Below are 6,000 nucleotides of genomic sequence, written 5' to 3' on the forward strand. Positions count from 1 at the left end.
TTATTCCAGTAATGTTATAGAAAAAGCACTGAATTAGTCACCAGTAGGTTTAAATTCTGGTACTAGTTCTACCACATATTTGGCAAGTGAGTCACTTAAACTTTTGTGGGGCACATTTTCTTCCTCTCTAAAACAAGGAGGTAAGAGTGGATGATCTCTTAAGATATCTGAATTTTGTATGAGCTTTTCTGTGAATATTGTAAATGTGCTCATTTCTATAGTATTTCCTTTATCACACACAGCATCCTAAAAAAACATTAATTTTTTTAATCTTTACCCATTTTAAAAGATTAAAGAAATTAAGATAGTTCAAATGACTTCTATATCAATAGATTTAGAATCCAAGGTCTCATGATTGAGGTACATCAATAATTCTATATACCACATACCCCAATAGATATAAATCAAATCATCAAATCCCCCCCCTTCACACACACACTTGGACTTAGGACATTCCCCTACTTCTATCACCGATCTAATTACACTTACCTGCAGATCCTCTTGCATAATTGGCAACAAAAGCCATTCGTACAGAGATGTTCATTTCACACCAGTGCTCATTTCTAGGGTCAAGGAAACAGGAAAATTCCAATCCTTCACACCATAAATATTGCTCCTTTCCCCCCATTTTAAACAGTAACAGTGAAGGCAAATTGCTATTGATATAGTTATAGTCAGAAAAGGCTTGTGGTAACAATCATTTCTACTCAACATAAAAAATTTATTTAAATAATTCTTTCCCATTATGTTTCCTTCCCTTTCCTCTTTCTCAAATCAAGCACCAACATAAATTATCATCCAAAGAACATCACACCATGGATTTCAGCTACCTCTTTTCTGAGCATTTGATGTCTTTGTGGCAATTTTTAAAAAGTATAAGCAGTTTTTCTATTTCACATGGTTTAACATGAAATTATTTCTGCATCTTATTCATCAACTACACATTAAGTTCCTAACTAATAAATAATTTTAAAGCCTTAAAAAGTTTAACAAACTAGAGCTTTCATGTGTAAAGATGAGAAATGATGTAGTTACAATAAACTCATTACACAAAGGACCATGTGTGTTCTTATACAGTATCTCAAAAGTCTTAGTGAAGTTTTTTAAACTTTAAAAGATTAAAATTTTACTAAGACTTTTGGTACATCCTATATAGTATATATGTTTTATATAAGGAGTATATATATATATATGTGTGTGTGTGTGTGTGTGTGTGTGTGTGTGTGTGTGTATGTGTGTGTGTATATGTTCTTTATAAGTAAAAAAGAGATACCTCTCTTTCTACCTATATAAATAACATATATATGCTTTTCTCCCTATAAAAGATAAATATGTAGAAAAGAAAATATAGATTTAGATGAATAGATAATTTTCTACCTAGGGCTAGAAGGAAATTTGGTTGGGAAATTTTATCAGTAAAAGGAATTCATGGGCAGCTGAATGGGACAATAGTTAGAGTGCCAGGCCTAGATCAGAAATACCCCCTTCCTGAGTTCATTTCTGACCTCAGATACTAGTTATGAAGCCCAGGGCAAGTCATTTGACCCTGTTGCCTCACTTTCCTCCTTTATATAATGAGCTACAGAAAAAAATGGTAAACAACTTCAGTATTTTTGCCAAGAAACCCCAAATGGGTCACAAAGATTCAGAGATGACTAAAATGACTGTCCTCTATAAAATAAGAATTTCATCACTGTTTCTCCTTAGAAAAATGCATTCTTTTTAATCAGTTAGTTATTAGAAAAACAGATCAGCATACTATGTGGTTTATGTCAAATCTAAAATTTTCAACCCTCCTTTTTTCCACCTCAAAAAAATATTTCTCAAGGTGTATCAGGGAAAACAATGAAAAACACAAAAACCTATTGGATTTTGGAGTCATTCTACTGTCTCTGAACCAAATATTAAATTTACTTATATTTTCATGTAAAAGTTTCAAAGGAAAAATAAAAACCCCAGCAATGATTTATGCCATAAGTAAATTGTTTACTATAATTACAGGAGCTTTACACTATATGGATGTCATAAAACAATGGACTCCAATCTTTCATCCCAAGCTCCATCATGATTCATTCCTTCCTTTTTCATAAAACAAGAAATTGTGTGTAATATTTTCATCTTACATGAGAAAATAATAGCTAGGCAAACAAATGATAGCCAGACAAATGGCCAAACAGATTTTACATATTTACTTATGTGTGTATATACACTTTTTTTTCATCTGTCTCAGAAATTTTCTGTCCCAGGGTCTCTCTAAGATTAGGAGAAGAAAAGTGATAATAGGTGACAGAGAAAGAAGAAGGTGACAATGAGGGATATATTCACATCCCCTTAAAACTTTCCTGGGACTGCACTTGTGAGATGCTGTTATTCAACATAGAATGATTATGAAATTTATAAATAATATTCACATTGACCAAGGATTGATTTATTTCTCTGCAAAAGCTAGACAGAAGAGAGAAGTGGAATCCAGGCTACTATTTACTATAGGCAATATACAAAGCCTCTCTACATTAGAGCATGATAAATTTAGAAATGGAAGAAATATCAGAGATTATCTAATATAAGCTCTCATTTCACAGATAAAAGAAACAGGCCTCAAGAAGTAAAATGAATTGAATTAATACAATTAGTATTGGTTGAGATAGTATTTGGTAGTATTTGAACCCCAGTTTTCTAATTCCAATTTAAGACTCATATCACTGAGTGAAGGTGGTGAAGGAGGAGCAGCTTATTTTCTTAGAATCCTTGTGAGGGACTCTCACAAGGGATATCAGTCTTTCCAAAATCAAGTACAGAGTTGGTTAGTCTTAAAGTGGTATTTCAATTTAAATAACTACAATCACCTGCTTTTCTGTTTTCAGGTGCACAATGAGCCAATTTTGGATGGCTACATCTGCCTTAAGCAAAATGTCTATCCAGAAAAGGACAGAAGAAAAGAGCCAAGAAAATAATGACACACAGCAACATTTGAGCCAGTTAAGATCCATCTGTGAGGCAGTTCCTACCTTTCATCTCCTCGATGACTTGCTATGGGCAGAGAGCCACTTACAGGGCATAGGCAAGGCAAAAATCTAGATGAAAACCAACCCTGGAGTCACCCCATCACACAGGATTGATTCTGTCCCAGGCAAGGGCATAGATGTCAAATTACCTTTTGATGAATTTAGTGTATGCTTGTGATTTTCAGATAATAGATCATATTACAGCAGCCCTTCTCACTAAGGGCAGGTGAGATATATAATACCAATCTGCAAAACAGCAGCACAGAGTTTACTCCCTAGATAAATGTATTCATTCACCCATCCCTACAAGACAACTCACGTGTGCATTACCTTATGCGAAATAATCCATCCACAAACAAATCCATAGACACTACATATATGTTCACCAAGTGACAGAGAGAGAGAGCGAGAAAGAGAAAGGGGGGATGTAGATATGCAACCCAGTCGTGTACCATTTTACCATAAATCAACCCTTAGAAAGCTCTCCCATCTGCTGGCAGAACACTCATACCCAAACTGCAGGCACCTTTTAAATCTTTTTAATCATAAAAATCTTACTTTCTATCTAGACATTAAGAATGGAACTCATAATTTATGGAAAAAAATTAAAGCCTGCCAGAAAATAATAGGAGACAGAGAAAAAGAGAGACGGGACAGACAGAGAGACAGAGACAAAGAGACAGAGACAGAGATACACAGAGACATAGAGAGACAGAGAGACAAACAAAGAGAGAGGGAGAGAGAGAGAGAATCTACAATACATGTGCAACATCCATCATAGTCAAATCACATATTCAATTGTTTTCATGGTTCCATATGGGGTATTAAATCCAGCCTCACTAGCATGCCCTTTACCTTCCCGTGACTGCATCCCAGTAGGGCTGAGTAGTCCATGCCCTTAGGTTTCCCCCTTTCCAGTCCTACCTCCTATCCGTTGTTTCATTTGCCCGACGTAGAGAGATCAGTGTAAACAGCATTTATCTACTTAAGCCCCTAAAAGAGAGCAGAGGAGCACTGACAAGTAATTGGAACCTAGACGAGCCAGCTGCTTCTCTCGTTCCCTCACGCTCCGTATATCCCCTTCCCGGCAGCTCAGACGAAAGGACTTTGCTTTCTTTACCTGTAATAGGAAGTTATTTGCGCCTGAGCCGACTCGCCGCTTCCTTCGAGCCCAGCAGCCTCGTAGTCCCAGAGAAGAGGGACGCACGCGCTGCGCTGGAATCTCCTTTAACAATGATGCAGCCCCACCAGGCAGCGCATGATAACGAGACACCAGAGGGGATCCCAGCTGAGGCAAGAGCCGACCATATGTCATACCTGCATCACAGCCCCCGCGGCCAGCAGCCCAGACGGGGAGAGCGAAGCAGAGCTCTGCAGGCGCAGAAGGAGAGGGGGAGGAAAGCAAGACACAGACCCTGAGAGCGTTTGGATAATTGAATCAGGATAATAGAATAATCACCGTTTTGCTTCTGCACAAAAAGCGATCACTGCAGCAAATCTCGTAGTTTGTAAACTGTTCTTCTTGCAAGCAGATACTGATGTTTGTTTGGTGATGGCTGTTGTTGTTTTGTTGCTTTGACCACAAAGCAAAGTGGAACTGAGGACTTCGTTCACTGTTACATTTTGCAGGTCAATGTATCTAAAACTTTTTCTCCCTTAACTCGCCCCAGGTGAAACTGACCTTACATTACCAGCCATTCTCTCTTCATCCAGGTTGGGGACCAATTCAATAATCCCTAAAATCCCTTCTAGTCTCTGAAATCTATTATCAATAATCTCCTTCTCAAGTCCAAAGTCTGCTTTGTTTTATTTTGCTTTGTTCTATTTGGGGAAAAAACAAAAAGGAAAAGGGACTGATTTGCAGTGAGAAGATCCCGGCTCAGCTAAGCCATGCTCTTGGTAAATGGCCCAGACTCTTAGACACTGGAAGCAAGTCCCCAATGAGAAGCTTAGAGTACTCTGATTATTCAACCCCAAAGACTTTTGGAACGACATCAGCAGTCTCGTTCTCCACTCAACTTTCATCAATGAGCTGACAGTCAAGCATCTGCAAAGAGCTAAGCTCTCTCCTAGGCTCTTTTCCACAACTCCTCCACTTGCCTCATCCTTCCCTGGAATGATCATTGACACAACACACCAGTACTCTGCAGGAGAGGAGAAAATTCCTTCATTTTGACCTATGTATAAGTAAAACAAGTAAACATTCTAGGCTGGTCAGTGATCAAAACAAAAAATTACAGGGGAAAAAATGCATCCTTTTTTGTCTAATGACTTTGAATTTGGAATTTAGCTATTTGGCAATGTTACCTGTAGGAAGTATAGCCAAGAAAGGGGAAGGGGGAAGGGAAGCAAAAACAATAACAACTAAATGTCTGAAATTCTATACAATAAAGCTCACATCCTTTATTCATAAGAGAATTACAAAAACATTTACTCATATCTAATTACTCTTTTTATCAAACATAATTTCAACAAGCATGGCTATCTGATTTCCAGTCTGATAGCCAAGATGACACAAAACATTAGAAGACAGGCAGGAAGGAGTCATGAGATAGCCAATCAGACTAAAAAAATAATTTTGAAAATCAGACAAAAAGGCATTCTAGTCTGAAGTCATTTAATGTAGGAGCATTATCATTTCTACATGACCTAGTAAGTCCTGAAAGCCTCTATTTTGACCAATATTTATAATGATGATCTGAGTCACAAATAAAATATTACATTGTATTATTTGTATCCTTAAAAAGCAGAAATGTATATGATTCACTTCAGGAAGATTTTCATTTAAAATAGTCAAAACTAGTAAGCAAAACCAAGAGAACTATTTATACAACAAATAGAATAATGCAAAGGAAATCCTTTTTGAAAGACTTAAAAATTCTGATGAGTCCAATAATCAACAATGACTTCAAGGGACCAACTATAATACATGCTGTCCACCTCCTGACAGAGGGACTATGGATCAAGGGGTAGAATGAGACATGCACTTTTAGAT

General features: G+C 37.1%; 1 protein-coding gene across 3 annotated transcripts in view; it reads right to left on the bottom strand.

Annotated features, from left to right (window-relative positions):
* Positions 1–5,516, bottom strand: part of SV2B (synaptic vesicle glycoprotein 2B) — a 170,842-nt gene extending 165,326 nt beyond the window's left edge. Inside the window, exon 1 of one of the 3 annotated variants that reach the window (XM_051981054.1) lies at positions 4,126–5,516. The gene's annotated coding sequence lies outside the window, so the exon portion shown is untranslated. The other 2 variants (XM_051981055.1, XM_051981056.1) reach the window with 2 other exon arrangements.
* Between the last annotated feature and the right edge of the window lie 484 nt (positions 5,517–6,000).

The sequence above is a fragment of the Antechinus flavipes genome, chromosome 2, assembly GCF_016432865.1.
Source record: "Antechinus flavipes isolate AdamAnt ecotype Samford, QLD, Australia chromosome 2, AdamAnt_v2, whole genome shotgun sequence".
In the NCBI taxonomy this organism is placed as follows: Eukaryota; Metazoa; Chordata; class Mammalia; order Dasyuromorphia; family Dasyuridae; genus Antechinus; species Antechinus flavipes.